The following is a 16816-nucleotide window of genomic DNA, read 5'->3' on the forward strand; positions in this document are numbered from 1 at the left end:
CAACCACTGCCCCAGTGTCGATCCTAAACCCATCCTCCTGGCTGAAACGGGAAACACAGAAGCAGATGGCAATTCTTGTGAAAACCAAAATGGAAGTTGAGGGGCCGTTTTTGCACATATGGAGGAATGTGGCGTGGCAGATTTCACAAGTCACAAGCTTAATGAGCAAGCTAAGAAAATCAACTTTCTGGTCTGGGTGACAGCCTATCAGCTGATCCTGCCAAAATGGGATGGGGCCCCGTCTCAGCTTGGCTTGGGGTGGAAGCCAGAGACAGTTCGACCCCAAAAGAGCAAGGTGGCAGTTGGAGTGCCACAATCCATTGTCCTTCTATAGTGCCAGCATGCTTGTGCAGCGTACCACTATCAATCACCCCTTACCTATCTTGCACAAGGTTTGACAGTTTCTGTTTTCTTCCAGGAAACTACATATCCCAGCATGCCTGGCAGTAGAAAGCTGAAAGACCAGCTAATCCGCAACTGACAATGTCCTGCAGTTACACCAGTATGTGATACAGAGACCCGCGCATACACTGCACTGCTTAAAGACATTGCACTCACCTGCCACGAAGCCACGCAATGGCTCCCCAACCAAACGAAAGACCTGGCAAGCCCACACGAACTGGTATGTGAACTGAATTGCTCACCATCACTGGCCACCATTGCGAAACACTGGCAGACCTGCACACAACAAAGGGGTGGGGGGGGGTGCTTAGACCCCCATTTTATGTATTTTGTCCCACTAGGGCAGTCCAGAGAAAGAATGGCTGGTGAACCACTAGGGGAGGACAGCCAAATGGTGGGGGAGAAGGGATGAAGTTGTGGGTTGTTCGTGTGAGGTCAGAGGAGGCAAGGCCGATCAAGAGTCCAGGCGGAGGAGAGATCATGTAGAGTAGCATGGAGCAGGATCATATAGGTGGCGTGCAAGATGAGGTATTTATTGGTGAAGGAAGTGCATCTTAAAAAGGCCTTACACACTTGTCCTTAGCACCGCTGTAGGAGTCCAAGTTCAATGAAATTGGTTTAGAAAATAGTGGAACTGTTAACAGTAAATAAATAGAAATCCTGTAACTCAGGTGAGTCTGTACTCGCTTCGACTGCTGATGAACGCCCAAAAGAGTGTCGAGAGGCAGATGAGTTTGTCATTCATGGTGCTTGCCCCTCCCCCGCATCTATCATAAGAACGATAGGAGTGTGTCATTCATGGCGTTTGCCCCTTCTAAGCCGCAATACTTCAAGTACAAGAAACGCTATTCACTAAGACAACCCTAATCCTGGAACGATCGAAGAAGAGTTACATTTGGAAGCTCTAGAAGAAATTAACATTCTGTTATCAAAAATGGCAAGAGCAAGTGACATCACTGCTAAACTAACACACGTAGATGCACTAGACACGAAGCAGCTATTCACTCACCATGAAGATACATGAATACTAGGTTAAAATTGCATTTAGACATGAAAAATGTTACTTGCAACAATAGGCACATATCATAATTAATGTATACGCTGAAATTCAAGGCATAAAAGATACACGCAGAGCCTGCTTAACGTAAAAATGCAACAGTAGTGAATGGTCATTTTGGATCAAATGGACAGCGCAGTCATGTTCCAGTGAATGGGAAGCTTCGAGTAAAAAACAAAGCTGTAGGGGGATTTGGCTTGATGAATTAGCTGAAAATACAGATCCATGCAGACCAGACAGTAGCTACATAATTTCTGCCAAGGTTACAAGATTGTAATGTGGCGTCAATTGTGACATTTTTTCTTTTTTAAGCTGTTGTCATGCTTGATAAGGACGAGAGCGTGGAGACCTTGGTGTTTATTGCTGTCCCTGTGTTATATGGACTATTAATAAAACAGGCTGTTGCCATTTACCTTGACTGTTTCCATCATTGGATCTGAGATTTCCCGGCCTGTCTGTTTCAATAGCAGTGGGTTTTTCCACTGCCACCTGTACAAGAGGGAGGGTAGGATTGGTTTTAAATAGGTCCTCCATACTTCTCTTACATTGACCATTGCCTTTGCCCCATGCATTGAGCAGGAGCTGCTTGAATATTGTCTATGCCATGGACCCAGCCCCAGTCAGTCTAAAATCTTCCTCGTGCACTAGGCAGTGTCCGTCTGAGTTCCTGCCGAACAACTGCATTCTGTTAGGGTGGTCAGGAGAGGTCCCCATAATCAAGAGTCGTTTATGTTGATTGTACCATATTTTTGACCGGGGGTGCGGCAAAAGGGCTGCGATGTTGCAATTTCACATGTATCCAGTGTAGTTAATTGAGAATGGGATGTGATCCATTAGTGTTACCTTTTGGTTAAAGTTGATACATATTAGATTGCACATGCGTAGAAAGATAAAATGCTCAAACCTCAAAATGAAATATAAATACGAGGCAGACATAATGTGCAATGGAATGCCCAGAAACAGACAATCAGGAGTTTTCATAATGCGCATGAGAGAAAGGGGGCCTGTCCTGAAGAACCCACTATAAAGGGAATAAAGCATTTATTAAACATGCATGCACAATTAGAAAACCTATAAAGGGGATTTATGAATCTACATGTAGTGGGCTTTTTTTATAAACCGATTAAAAACAGGCCAGTCAGGGTTCGGCTTTGAGAAAATGGTTCTGCAGAGTTTCAGAGGCCAGGGAATGGGTAAATAAGTAACTAGGACCTTAGCGATGGTCAGCTCACGTAAAGGAGCTGGCCACGGTTTTTGTGGTCTGATAAGTATCGCAGGTAGCAGATGTAATCTCTCGAATGCATGGGAGTTTGACAGAGGGTTTTCGCTATTTTTTTTTGACCAGCATATAATGTTGGTTGAAGCAATGCTCAAGGCTAAAGTAATGGACACCCAGGAGTTTCAATTGTATTCTCAGGATGGGCTGTGTGTGATGAAGTGGAATAGAATGCTGCCAGTGAGTCGGGGCAGATGATATGGCTATTGTTAGTTAAAAGAGAACCTATTTATTCTGCGTTCCTCATATTGCCTAAAGTATCTATGCAAACCATGTGCAATTACAATTAAGGTTAAAGGGCTCAGGCCAGTTGTTACTAGTAATGAATTATGTTTGAACACAAATGTTTAACTGTTTGATGATGTCATGACTTATCACAGAAGAATCCCAAGAAGGGGTGGGCTAGGAATATAATCTGAAGATGGTAGTTAAGATACCGGCTACCAATGAGAATGTAGGAATTGGAGAAAGATGGGATTTCTTTAAAGAGGTTTTGTCCAATCACATGTGGGTAGTGGGTTGTAATACAATATGTGGGAGTGTTTTAACTGTTGCAAAATGGTATATAAAGTGTCAACTTATGTGGTTCATGGAGACTTGGCTTAGTTTAACTCCATGACATCATTTAGCTCCTCACGGGATGATTGTACAATAAACTTGCTTTATGTACAAAATGTGCACTCGTCCCCCAGGAGGGGGGCCCGCTTCGGTTAAGGTAATGAAGGTTCCTCCTCCACAATTCTGTTCCTGCCACCAATCAGAAGGCTTCAAATGACATGAGGTATGGGAATATGGGGCAACCCGCATGAAGGAGTAGTGTCTCCTGCCTTACAAACGGATGCCTTCACCAAAAGGGGCCGGTCAATGAGAGTGCTGTTAAACATTTAACTGCTGAATTGAAAATGCTCCAGCACCAATAACATCTTCCAAGGGTAGAAAATATAAATTTCATTCAATTAGGCACTGAAAATGGCAACAGGTCTGGACTTTGGCCCTGTAAATTCTATACCATGTTTATCTAATGTTAACACATATTGAACTGTACAATGACTCCTCTGGACACATTTTTCTAAAACAATTCTTATGGGGAAGACCCTCCTAAAACCTTCCGAGCGGTTTCAGGTTCGCGTATGGCAAATCAGGGATAACATTTATGTTTCACCAGCTACCACTGCTCTCGCCTTAGCCACGGCAGTGTCAAGCAGAGCCTACCCCCAATACATTTATTGTTGTGCGCAATGTAAACTAGCATTGACAAAGCCAATACGTGTGCTATGGATGGATGAATGGATTATTGAATATGCATTTAAGGATGGATAAATGAGTGTAATAGTGCCCAGCCTAGGTGGTCCACGATTTCTTTAAGGGCATTTCAGGATGATATAGGGTACCTAAAAATGGGATACAGTGTCTCCCGCAATAGTATAATGTGGTTTGATCGCACTATTAGATAGTATATGGGGAGGTCATGTAGGCCATGAAGAGCTTGTGGAGTGAACCCAATGGGCATTGGCTCCCAATGTGCAGTGTGAGGCCCAGCTGCCTTTGTGCATGTGCAAATTGCATGTCCGTTTCAAAATGGCCGACATATCTTTTAAAGGCTCAGTTCCAGAACACGGCAGCCCAACAAACCCAAATGCAAAAGCACAGTTAAGTAATGTACCATCAATCCATCACCACCCAGAAACAATAATGAATCCCCAATTCCAACACTTTTGGGAGGCCAGGCGTAGAGTGAGGGGTCAAGGGCCTATTTAACCTGGAAAGGGAAAAGGGTTGGGATGGGCTCTTAGTGGAGGCAGATGTTCTGAGATGGACCACTGGAGACAGGAGAAGTGGAAAGGAGACAGGAGGCTGTTTTTGTAGAGCCCAGAAGGTGGTGGACAGATGAGCTGAGGAGCGGGATGAACGAGAGGAGAAGGGGTGGTGAGAGGCAGAGGAGCTGTAAAGGAGCCTATCAGAGACATTAAGGAGGAGGTATGGGAGACCTGAGGAGGAGGCTGAAGGACAAGGTAAGGAGAGGTGAATAGAAGACTTCAGGAGGAGCTGGTGAGAAGGGTTATTGAGGAAAGGAAGTGGCACATGCACCCCGAGACATGGGAACATCTGAGGAGGAATGAGCCAGTGACGGAGCATCAAGGAGGGCTGACGGCAATCAGCAGATAGCCTGAAAGTCAGGGTGAGATTAACTGAGGGCCTCTTGGGAACACGTTGTGGGCAGACGAGGTGGAGAGACATGTTGTTATTGTGCGTGACAAGAGAAGAGCGGGGGGTGGGGGGCAGCCTCTAAGGCTACACTGGTGAACTTCCATCCAGCAGAGGGTTTAGGAGTGTTGATAAGTCAGCCCAGCCTCGCCTCCCAAGGCCACCACTCTAACAAAGCAGAGGCAGCCGACCTTTCCACCAAGGAAAAGACAACTGGACCCAAAGACTTCCTCCCGAGTCCAGGACTTGCCACATTGGAGATGGCTACTGACACGGGGAAGAGGCCCAGTAAAGCACACTAATATTGTTTCCTACATGGTGCTTAAAAATAACTACCAAGTATAAGGATTTAAAACTATTCTCAGTATCCTCTGAAACCACCAACCACTCAAATAAAGCAACAACTATCTAACATTACCCATACCAATGCAACAAATATGCAAACCCATAGTGGTGCACCAGAACTTCAGAATGTTGAAAGATGTGAAAGTGCCAACGAGAATGAAGGAGCTTCTAAACATACCCTATAAAATAGGAAACTGTAAACAGAATACGCCAACTGGTATCTAACTACAACCAGCAATATTCAATCTGCCAAACAGAATCTTCAGCAACCACAGTGCTACAAACAAATCCTCCAAAACGTCCAAACTATCAACAGTTACAATATGCCAACAGGTATGTAACTGCCCTCACAATTCTGCAATACCACAGTGAAATGGCACAATACTTTGGAAACATCAGCAACAGCCAAACGCATAAAGATATACTGCTAAAGAAAGTAAACAAGTGAACAGTTAGAATATGCCAACTGGTATGTAACTGCAACCATACTACCAGCACAAACAAAACATAAATCATACACCATTTCAATTCCTCCTACTGCAACAGTGCATCTTAAACATTGCTGTACATGACAAATGTTACTAAAATGCACTGTGCAGCACAACAGCAAATTAATTTTGAAGGGTTTTTTTTATTTTTTTTATCCACCATGGATTTCTTTCCCCACAGACCCAATGATTATGCAAAGAAACACAGGAACTGCGCACATTGCACAGTACACTTGTTTAAAGCATAGTACTTATGCAGTACTAATTATGAGGGTCCACAAAGTACAGAACTATCTGCAATGCAATGAACTACAAAGAAACAAAGTTCCTGCTCTAACATGTTATGTTTTCTTTTACCACAGAGATGGAAACAATGGATACTCCTACATTGCACATACCATACACAAAAAAACTGCATAGGCCTGCAACAATAGAAACACTAAGTATAAAATGCTTGGTGTCATACTTCTTTATAATCTCCAAATTGTAATCTGTGCACATACTTCAGCAATCCACGTACCAATATCACAATGTTCGATGCATAGCTATATCATGCTGTGCTGCTTGTACTGACGGCCTACACACCATTCAGTCTACGGCCTCCAGCCCTGCACTCAATACTGTAGACCCCTGACACAAACACCACAGCATAATACAAGCATGCATGCAAACATCTACCCACTTACCACAAACCAGAAACATAGCACACCTACCTACCCCCTAGCCACTTCAGTTCACATGCTATCCCAGTTCTTCCACTCAATGGACACACTCTTTGCTGAATGCCCTCTTCACCCAATCCTCTAATAACTGGCCACAATCAATACATTATAGTACAGTAACCTACCGAATAATCTGCACAATCACCACAACCCATTCACAAAATGCATCCATATCTCATACATAACTGTCCTATGCTCTGTAACATTTGGCTCCTTGCATGCCACTGGCATCATTTACCCCATTACTTCATGTTTGTTCTTGTGTACACCATTTCACTGGAATGGGTAGAGCACACAATAGAGTGGACTACACGGCACAGAACTCGGCAAGCATATTTGAAAGTCTGCTGTAGGCCTTAACATTTTGAACTTCTCCTTTACTCTTTTAATATCTAATGCAAACACAATTTTAAAACCAGACCGTACTTACAATCTTTTGAAGAGTTGTAAAGTAATTTCTTTTGTTTAGTGGACGAGGGCGCCAAATATGTCAGTGCCCAAAGACGGTAAACTGCTTACCATGGCTCTGCCACCCATGTATATATGCTCAGCCGTCTCACACACACACTCTCCCAACATACATTGTTAATTCGTAAGACACTACACATATAAATATTACGTAGGCACCGTAACTGTGGAATTGTATTGTTTATCATCCGTCCAATCATTGCACCATGTATAAGTTACCACCATGTCTCCATGTACCTCATACTAACTTCTATGTAACCACACTGCTCGCATTGCACAATGCATGACAAAATTCGAACAGTTTCTAGCCTCAATGCTTTTTTTACCCGCATTGTGCCTGGAAATCGAAACCGAACATGCCTCTCTTTCAGAAGGACAAACGCTTATTGTAAAATAGCCTTCACCATTATGCATGAATTGCTGCAAGGACAGACATTGTACGATATTAAGAAGTCAGAGCTGACATTTTCTGGTAAGGTAGTCTGCAACTGTTCAATGCGGAGTACAGAGGAATTTCCCGTTTGTACAGTGTAACCATGGATTTTCAAGAAAGTATGTAAGTAGAAGTTTACATAACTTTTTTAAAGGAATTAAAAATGAGAAGGATACAGTGCTCTAAGCATAAATATTAACGTACGGTGCCATAAACTTTGTCCATGTGCACTGTACTGGGGTTTCTAACAGTAATGTTGTACGCATCCTTACAGTGCCATCTCTCTGGGATACAGCCTAAGTGAGTGCTATGATTGTTGCTAGTTTGGTTCATATCGATCTCCAGCCCATTCCACCCTATACCTAAAGCACAACACTGGAATGAGCGCAGCTCCTGCTCTCAAACAGGACACTGTGTGTTTAATCATGTGCATAACGATTGGCAGTGTTGTCCTTATAATTAACTTTCAAACACTTCAGAGTTATACGCTACCTTATTATATTTAAATAAATAACAGCCAGAGGCCCATATAACACTCGCCAAGCAGACAAACGGCGACAGTTGATGTTGTTCTATGGAATATCTTGCCAAAACAGCTCCTGCATTGTCCTGCAAATGCAGCGGTCCCCCAGGATGTTTTTTTTTTGTTGTGGAAGTTTCTTTGAACACACACACAGAGAGGACGTGCCGTGGGACTGACGACACTCGCTGGCACTGAAATCATTCGCAAAAATGAAAAAAAGAAAATGGAGGGGTGTTGACAACGTTTGAAAAAACGAGGCACATGTATGTAGCTGTGTAAGGAGAGTGGCACTTACAAAACAGACAGCAAGCCGTTCACTGAACACTCAACACAAGTTAATAACACGCATAAGCTCCGTGAGGGCAGCCAACTCCACTGTTCATGTGTGCATGTGTGAAAAAATGTGCACCATCCACTTTATGTATATAAGCAAAAATCTTTTGTAGTACTGCTTAGTGTCTACATTTCTGTATACAGCTATTGAAATGATAAGGAAGTCCCTGCAATATCAGAAACTGGCCACCACAGTTCAAAATGAAGGAGTAGTGGCACAAAGCACTATAGCCATTGTTGCCCTGGCTTTACCCTTTTTTGATCCTTTCATTAACACGTGCGTTGCTGCAGTTTGCAATTCAAATTGCATATTCATATAAGGGCCCCACATAAAAGGTTTGTGAAAGCCATTGGGCCTCATTACACGGTAGGCGGTAAGGGTTAACGGTCACCGGTAATGGTACCGGTGACCGTTAACCCTTACCGCCTTACTAAAAGGGCCCTTAGCGGGTTGGTACTTTAACGCCTGCTTTTAGCAGGCGTTAAAAACCAACCCGCTAAGGGACCTTGGTGCTAATTACGGCACCGCAAATTTGCGGTACCATAATTAGCACCTTCCCCATTCCCATTATGCCCTATGGGGCAAAAATGGGAATGGGGAAGGGCAATGGTGGAAGGGGGAATTACCGCCCCGCCAACCTTGGAATAGGGCGGTAATTCCCCTTTCCACCAAGGCGGTGCCGGTATTTTACCGGCATGGACCAAGGTGCTATTAGCACCTTGGTCCACCGCCTACCGTGTAATGAGGCCCATTGTCAGTTAAGCTCCCCCAACCATTCCACTCTCTCCCATAAGGGAGTATTACTGGGACCATGTAAATAGCTGCCTGCATTCTATGCGCCCATCCTGGAAGGCGTTCTATGTGCCCAGTCCTGCCTTGACGCCCTGTGGCCAACCTAGACCACACTCTCTGTTCCCGACCTCGTGTGGACGCATTCTGTAGTACCTTCTACTGGAGCTCTGTATGTGCACGCTAGCTTGTGTTCTTTATACCAAACCTGATCAGCGCTATATACGTCCTTTGTGACCTAGATTATGTGTGTTTGCCCAGCCTCGACTGAGATCAGTCTCGTTTAGCTTCTAGGAGTACATTTTATTTCATAGCAAAAGTTGCACACTGAATTGATTTTATGGACTCTCAAAGTTGGTACATCAACCATGACCACATTGCATGCTGTGCCCAGGATTACACACTTTGTTTTAGTAGCAAAAGCAGGAGTCTGTCCCAGGCGGACATGTAGGAATGTGACCACATATCTTCACAGATATAATTCATATCAGTATATACTAATTGTTGGGAGGCAAACGGGTGCATATTGCTTTTCTAGCAAATCACATAATACGATAATTTAACACATTGTTGTCTACGTTGATATAGAAACAGGTGAAGCACAACAATTTGGTTATGCATTCATTTTGGGCATGCTGAACAGAGGTTTTCCTGTGTAAAGCAAGATAATTCTATAGTGTAGTATATGAATGGACACTGTTTTATTAATATGTAAAAACAGTATACTGTGTGCACACTCCTTCAATTGCATCTGTGATGTTTCATAATATTTCACGTGTATGGGGTAAGAACACTGGCGCCTGTAATAAAGTCAACTGTACATAAAAAAGCTTTTGTCTGGAAAGGGCGCCTTTGAGCATGTGACCGCACTTAAGTCCACCCACCCTAAGCTCCACCTCCATGCCCCGGCCACCTAGGGCCTTTTGTCACATGCTTCCCACTGAGCCCTTGGCCTTTAATCTGCCACTGATAATGGCTACTTAAATGTATTATTATTCCTCTTCGTTCGCAGATACCTTCTACCATGCTGCCTGTGTCACGCCTTCCACTTACCAGCAGACGGATTCTGGAACAAGCCCTTCAAAATTACCATAAGCGGTGTGCTTTCGGTCATCGTTATCTGGGATGATCGTTATGGGCCTATATGTCCATTTGCGTTTCCGGCAATAGGAATCAACATGCAAATATTCATGATGATGTAAGAAACCACACAAACAAGAGCTTTCACCTTTTCAAATCCATAAAAACGTGTGTTCGCCCACATGAACCACCAAGGACCAGCAATTAATTATTTTACTAATTTGCTACATGACAAAAGAAGGACACAAAAGCACAGACAGCATTCTGCGCTCAAAGTTACCTGAAAAAAGGCAAAATCGGTTGTGTGATGCAGCTTACACTTTCTTGTGAACATTCTTTGAAAAATAAAAGCACTCGCAAAATGACACACTCTTGTTGATGAATTATTTAAATCTTCACTGAACAACTACTATGTATAACAAGACAGAGAGTGTACGCTATGTGTAAGCATGTCTGTTTTACCTTGGCTTTATCTTCCTGTTTTGCAGACCTGGTTCATGACATGTCACGTTGGGCTACGCTGACCACGAACGTAATGAAAATAGCAGAAGCAAATCGTTTGAATAACTAATGTGAGCTTTAGTGCCGAGTGTTTTGTCCCACGATTTGCAGCCACCCTCTGCGGGCCGCTAGGAATCCCGATTTTGCATTGATCCCCTGCCACAATAAAGCTTTTTGTGCCCTGAGTTCACACTGTTGTGTGGTAACTGAAGCCCAGGGCACAAAGACGCAAGTGCAGCTCTCCGAGCATGTGCAGCATTTTACACTATTGCTCTGTTTAAACAGAGCATTACAATGCCAGCAGTTGGACATCAATAGGGACCAGGGGAGAATATTAGCATGGACTTTTGTCCCTTAACAAATGTGAACTCAGAGTGATTACAAGTGGCAGTGCAGCATGCTATGTTCCAAAGAAGACTATAATTTGGAAAGTGAAGTAAAAATATTTTGGCTCACAGTAGTGTGCCTAGTAGTAGTGTACCCTTCCATGCAGGATAGGGGAAAAAAGAATGAATGCATACTCATGTTGCTCAATATAGTTGTATGACCAATTATGTAGTGTAAGGTTAGTCAATCATCAGGTCCTCCTTTTTTATGTTGTATGTATTTTATCCAAGGCATTTCTATAAACTAAGCCTTAGTAAATATGTATATCAAGTGAACCTTAAAATATAGTGGTATCAACTGCTTACATTACCCCCATTTTAAATGTGTAATGCTAAGCAAATCCTTTACTTTCTCAATATCGTATTTCACTCCTTAACCGAAGTTTCTGATCTAGAGCAAACCATTTTAATCTGAAATTGTGGCATGTCACTTCCTAAGGTGGAAGAAGGGGAACAAATCACACCAGATGGAACTGCACACAGTGCAGCTCACTTCTAGTGCACTACCAAGTCTACATTGTCCTTCAGAACCATTCTGTAAAGGTGACCACCCTAAGTAAAATGCATGTGAAAAAGGGTTACGATTGAGCAACGTATGGTTATAAAAACATACCCAAAGCAACAGTACAATGAAAATACACTAAGTACGCATATTTGGTGAATCCATACACCAGTATCACAATGTTTGCATGCATGGCTGTAATACGTTGCAGTGGTTGTGGCCAGGGCCTAGACGCTAGGGTGCATGGCTGACGGTCTATGGCCTCCGGCCATGCAACCAAGCGTCTAGGCCCTGGCCACAACCACTGTAACGTAATACAGCCATGCATATACACATATGCCCAGTTACCACAATCCACAAACATAAAATAGTACCACCAGCCCAATCCACGTCAGTTCACATATTGTTGTACTACTTCCAACCAAACCACAAAATCTTCAGAACATAGCCTCTGCACCCAAGACGCTGTTATGTGCTTGCAACCAATACATCATAATACAGTAAACTACTCAGAAATATGGCCAGTGGCCACAACCCAAACACTTAACCCATGCACCTGACCCCTATCCACTTCTGTACACACAGTATTGGAATACTTCACCAGTGGACACACTCCAGGGCTGTTGACTCCATCACCTCCAGCCATGCATCCAAAACTGTAGTATGTGCTCACAATCACCACAACATAACACACCCATGCAACCACCGCAGTACCCAGATCACAAACCATATACACAAGTGAACAACCTGACACCTACTTGCAACTGGTGGGCAGCCTCCGGCCATGCATCCAAGGCGCTAGGGGTTTAACACACAGAACACAGCATAATACACCATATACAAATATCCTCATATCATCTGCAATCCACTCCCCTTCCCCAATGAAGCCTACATGCAGTTAGCACAGAAAGTGCTCACATCAGGACCTATACTAGCCTAACAAAAGCTGCCTGCAGTCACCATAAAAGCTAGTCGCCTGAGGAACTACCCACCAACTGCTGTACTATTCGCTGACACGGCCCGCACATCACCGTCTTCTTCCACCTACACAAATACAACATATGAACCCCACCCTTTCCAGCCTATCTTCCCACCACCACATGCCGCAAAGCATTTTCGAGCCCCTTTCGCCACGGCATTATCCTCGGATACAACATGTTGGGCGGTACCGAAGATTATGGCCCACATTGCGCTTCCCTCCAGCCAACCACCGGGCGCGTCGTATATCTGCAAACATTACGTCGACCTCTGGGCCAATCAGAGTTATGACCACGGAGTGAATAGGGAAATGGGACTCTGAGCATTTTCACCAAATTTGCAAAAGCATGCATTCGGGACCAAGCTGCCGCTCCTGACGCACATTTGGTGAAAACCCATCCACCGGTTTGGCCTCTACGCATGCGCAAAGTTTTTCTCCATGTAGTCTATGGAAAAAAATTGTTTGGGGAACCCCCTATAACTTCACCCCCCCTGCACGAAACACCACAAAACCTGCCATAAAAAGGGCGAGCCATATACTTTTTTTGCAAAGTTTGATGAGGATTCTTTCAGGGGGAGCAAAGTTATAAGCCTCCCAAAAAGTGGTCTTCCTATGGGTTGAGCAACTTAACCATAACTACACACCCGCTACCGCGGGCTGTGTAATTACAGGGTCTATGCAGTTTTTTTAGCATTGTATGTGGAAATGTAGGCAAAATCGTTGTTTCATTCTCTGTGATTAAAAAAAAACATCGCATGGTAGGGTAGGTACTTCGTAATGTCGTATTGCATTGCATTGCAGACATTTGTATATTTTGTGGACCCTCATAGTCAGTACTTCACAAGTACTATGCTTTAAACAAGTGTACCGTGCAATGTGCTTAGTTCCTGTTTGTTCGCATAATCATTGGATCTGTGGGGAAAAAAATCCATGCAGGATTAAAAAAAATACTTTGTTTATTTGTTGTTATGTTTCATAGTCTGTTTGAGTGATGTGTGCACTACTTACAGCTATGTTTAAGGTGCAATGTTGCAGTAGGAGGAATTGAAATGGTGTATGATTTTCCTTTTGAAAGTGGTGGTACTATGGTTGCAGTTAGGTACCAGTTGGCGTGTTCTAACTGTTTATCTGTTTCCTCTTCTTAGCAGTATTTCTTTGTGCGTTTGGTTGGTGTTGATGTTTTGTAAGTACTGTGATATTGCACAGTAATAATGCAGGATTGTGGGGGCAGTTAGATACATGTTGGCGTATTCTAACTGTTGATAGTTTGAAAGTTGTTGAGGGTATGTTTGTAGCACTGTCATTGTTAAAGGTTGATTTTGGCATTTTGATCGCTGGAAGTAATATTGAAGTACTATGGTTGCAGTTAGATACCAGTTGGCGTATTCTAACTGTTTACAGTTTCTCAGTTTTGCAGGGTATGTTTTCAAGGACGTTCATTCTTGTTGGGTACATTTATATTTTTCATTATTGTGAAGTGCCTTTGCAGCTCTGTGGGTGTAGTCATATGTATTTGCGTATTTCTTGCATTGTTATAGTCATTGTTAGACAGCTGTTGCCTTATTCTACCCTGATACTGAATACTTTTCATTTTAAATACTATGTGCTAAACAATATTAGTGTGTCTTTTGTACAGTTGTTGTTTCTGTGACTATAATCATTCGGTCATTGGGGAAAAAATGGTATTGCAGAGCAACTGATGTCTTTGTTGGATAGTTGCTATATGCTAAATTGTTCCAGTTCCAGAGAGTAGAAGGTTATTTTCCTTTTGCAATTATATATGTACTGGTGGGTATTGGGTGGTAGGTTATTCTGCTTGTGTAGATCAGTGAGTACATTTTGGTTTCAAGAATATTAAGTAGGTATTTGCAAGATTTGCTGGTAATCTCTGCTTCAGAGTAATGGAAGTATCATTACATTCAAACCATCCACATTTCTTTTTAATGTATGCAGTATAGTGACCTGCACTGGTTGTGGTGCCTGTGTGGTAGATTATGCCTACTGTTGTGAAGGTTTTCTTGCCAAGTTATACTTGCCCATGTGTGAATCTAGTAAGCTTGCAGTTGTTTTTGGTACCATCTGCATTGTATCGTAAAACCATTACTATTACGTATTGGCTATGTGATTGTGTCTGTAAGGTGGAATGATTATCGGAATTGCAAGTAGTACATAATATGCTATGGTTTGTATTTTGTACGAGCTGCTGAAATGAAATGGAGTCACAGTTAGGTATTGATAGATACTCAAAGCGCTCTTTAGGGACTTGTTCCTGCATCATATGGTTGCAGAGAGTGCATGTATGTTTCCACATGTATGAAAACGGAAGATTTCATTTATAGGTATGTTTTTGCTTTCCAGTACTTGCAGTAAGTACATTAGACATTCTTGTGGATCTTCTTGTGTGTTTATAGTGAATCTCACCATTCCTGCACAGTAGTGCAATTCCTGCTTATTCCAGAAACACTGTAAGTGTTGTCAGGAATGTTTGTTGCATTTCTGTGACGGAGTAACATTTGCAAAAACAACTGGTCCACGCAATTTAAGTAAATATTTTCAACAATTGGTAGCAATTGAAATAGAATATTGATTGCTACATTTGCATAGCAATTTACACCAGTTGTATTGGAAAATTTGAATGGGCCAAACAGTTCTGTGTCTGAGTCATTTGATGGAAGTCCATGTGGTTTCTTTGAAGAGGTAGTTCTCTTTGTTTGTGCATTTGGGTATGCATTTGCCTTTTCAGCACATCCTTCTGTGGTTGTGGTAATTGATGGAGTGCGATCTGCTTTCAATTTCTTTGGTGGAACTATTGGGAGATCATGTATAAGTTCGGTTTGCACTAGTTTTCATTTACAAAGTTTGTCTTTTTGAGGAAAAGGGTACATTTTGAGATGGGGTGTGTACAGTGCACACATTCTATTGTATTCTACAATGCACAGAATGTCAGCGTTGACTTTACTTGCATCAAAATTGACAAGAAATAGTCCTTCAAGTGTATGTAGGCTTGACAGTGCTACGTAACTCATGCCTTCTTTAAATAATGTGCTGCCAATATCAATCAGTGCTTGATCTAGGGTTAGACCTTGCGATTTATGAATCGTGACTGTGTATGCTAGAGACAGAGAAAACTGTTCTCTGCGTATATAATTGTCTTTGAAAAGAAGGATTCGGGCTATTGAGCATCCTATCCTTTTAACTTCTGAAAGTTTGCCAAAGTAAATATTGACAAACTGAATGCTGTTGTCACCTGGGTATATCTGGAACTGTACCAAGTGCTCCATTAACTAAACCTTGCTCCACATCAAGGTTACGCTTTCGCATTACTCTACAGTTTAAACACAATGTTAACATATTCTCCAATTAAAAAATAGGTGAAAATCGAGCACAAAAGGTCCCCTCAACAATGTCTATTGCGAAGACCTACTGCTTTCCACTGTCTGGGGACACCACGACAATGTTATATTGAATATAAGGAAAACAGACTGTGATTTATATTTCGCATAGAAATATGATAGTGTCACACAATAGCTCACATGTTTCAAATGGCAGCTATGTCAAATACAAAATACATTTTTTTATTTTGAAAATATACAATTTCATATAAAAACATTTTTTAAACACACAGAATTCACAACCCTAAAACCAGCTTAGAAAAGACGATTACTTATAAATGCACAATACAAAGAATACACTTTACACATTGAATTGAAAAACAGCAACAACACTAAACATAAAAATCATTAAAAATCATCTGTTATGTTCTATATATGACGCAACATGTTTCTGTCCAGTGACTTGTTAATGTCTGACATTCATCAAGGGTAGCTCTTCTCAATTTAGTGAAAAACCATCCACTTTAGTACTGGTAGGGGTAGGTCTTAATGAAGATTCTTTTTACAAATCTTCAGGTGAACATATTCCAAGGCTCCATTAATGGAAAATGCAGACTAGAATCCATTCCAATTGGATTTCAACATGGTAACGTACTCCCTTTTCATGGGTATCAGGTAAATACACTCCTTCGGTGCACCCAAAATTGTGTGCTTCAACCACAAATGGCCTCCTCAAACAAACACATCTTCTTGTAGAACCCTGGATCTACAACGCAGTATTTTTATCCTTGCCCAATCAATCAGCACGATTCAAATAGACAAGTTCATAATCGTAACCATCTGACTCATAAGTCTCCAAACCAGCTATGTTAGAGATATAGAGTTTTCTAAGGTATTTAGTCATGCTGTGGCTTGTTCACACATAGGTAATGTCATACCGTGCACGTCCAGTTTGTCTGTGGAGTAAATTTGCCCTAGTGGTTGCATTTCATTT

The 16816-nt window shown here is 42.3% G+C and overlaps 1 long non-coding RNA gene across 1 annotated transcript in view; it reads left to right on the forward strand.

Moving 5' to 3' along the window:
• LOC138580203 (uncharacterized) overlaps window positions 1-10487 on the forward strand; it is a 183848-nt gene extending 173361 nt beyond the window's left edge. Inside the window, exon 2 of the long non-coding RNA XR_011304202.1 lies at window positions 10055-10487. This is a non-coding gene — a long non-coding RNA (uncharacterized lncRNA). The remainder of the gene's footprint in view (window positions 1-10054) is intronic.
• The last annotated feature ends 6329 nt before the right edge of the window (window positions 10488-16816 follow it).

The sequence above is a fragment of the Ambystoma mexicanum genome, chromosome 3p (assembly GCF_040938575.1).
Source record: "Ambystoma mexicanum isolate Mex_15411 chromosome 3p, UKY_AmexF1_1, whole genome shotgun sequence".
Lineage (NCBI taxonomy): Eukaryota > Metazoa > Chordata > Amphibia > Caudata > Ambystomatidae > Ambystoma > Ambystoma mexicanum.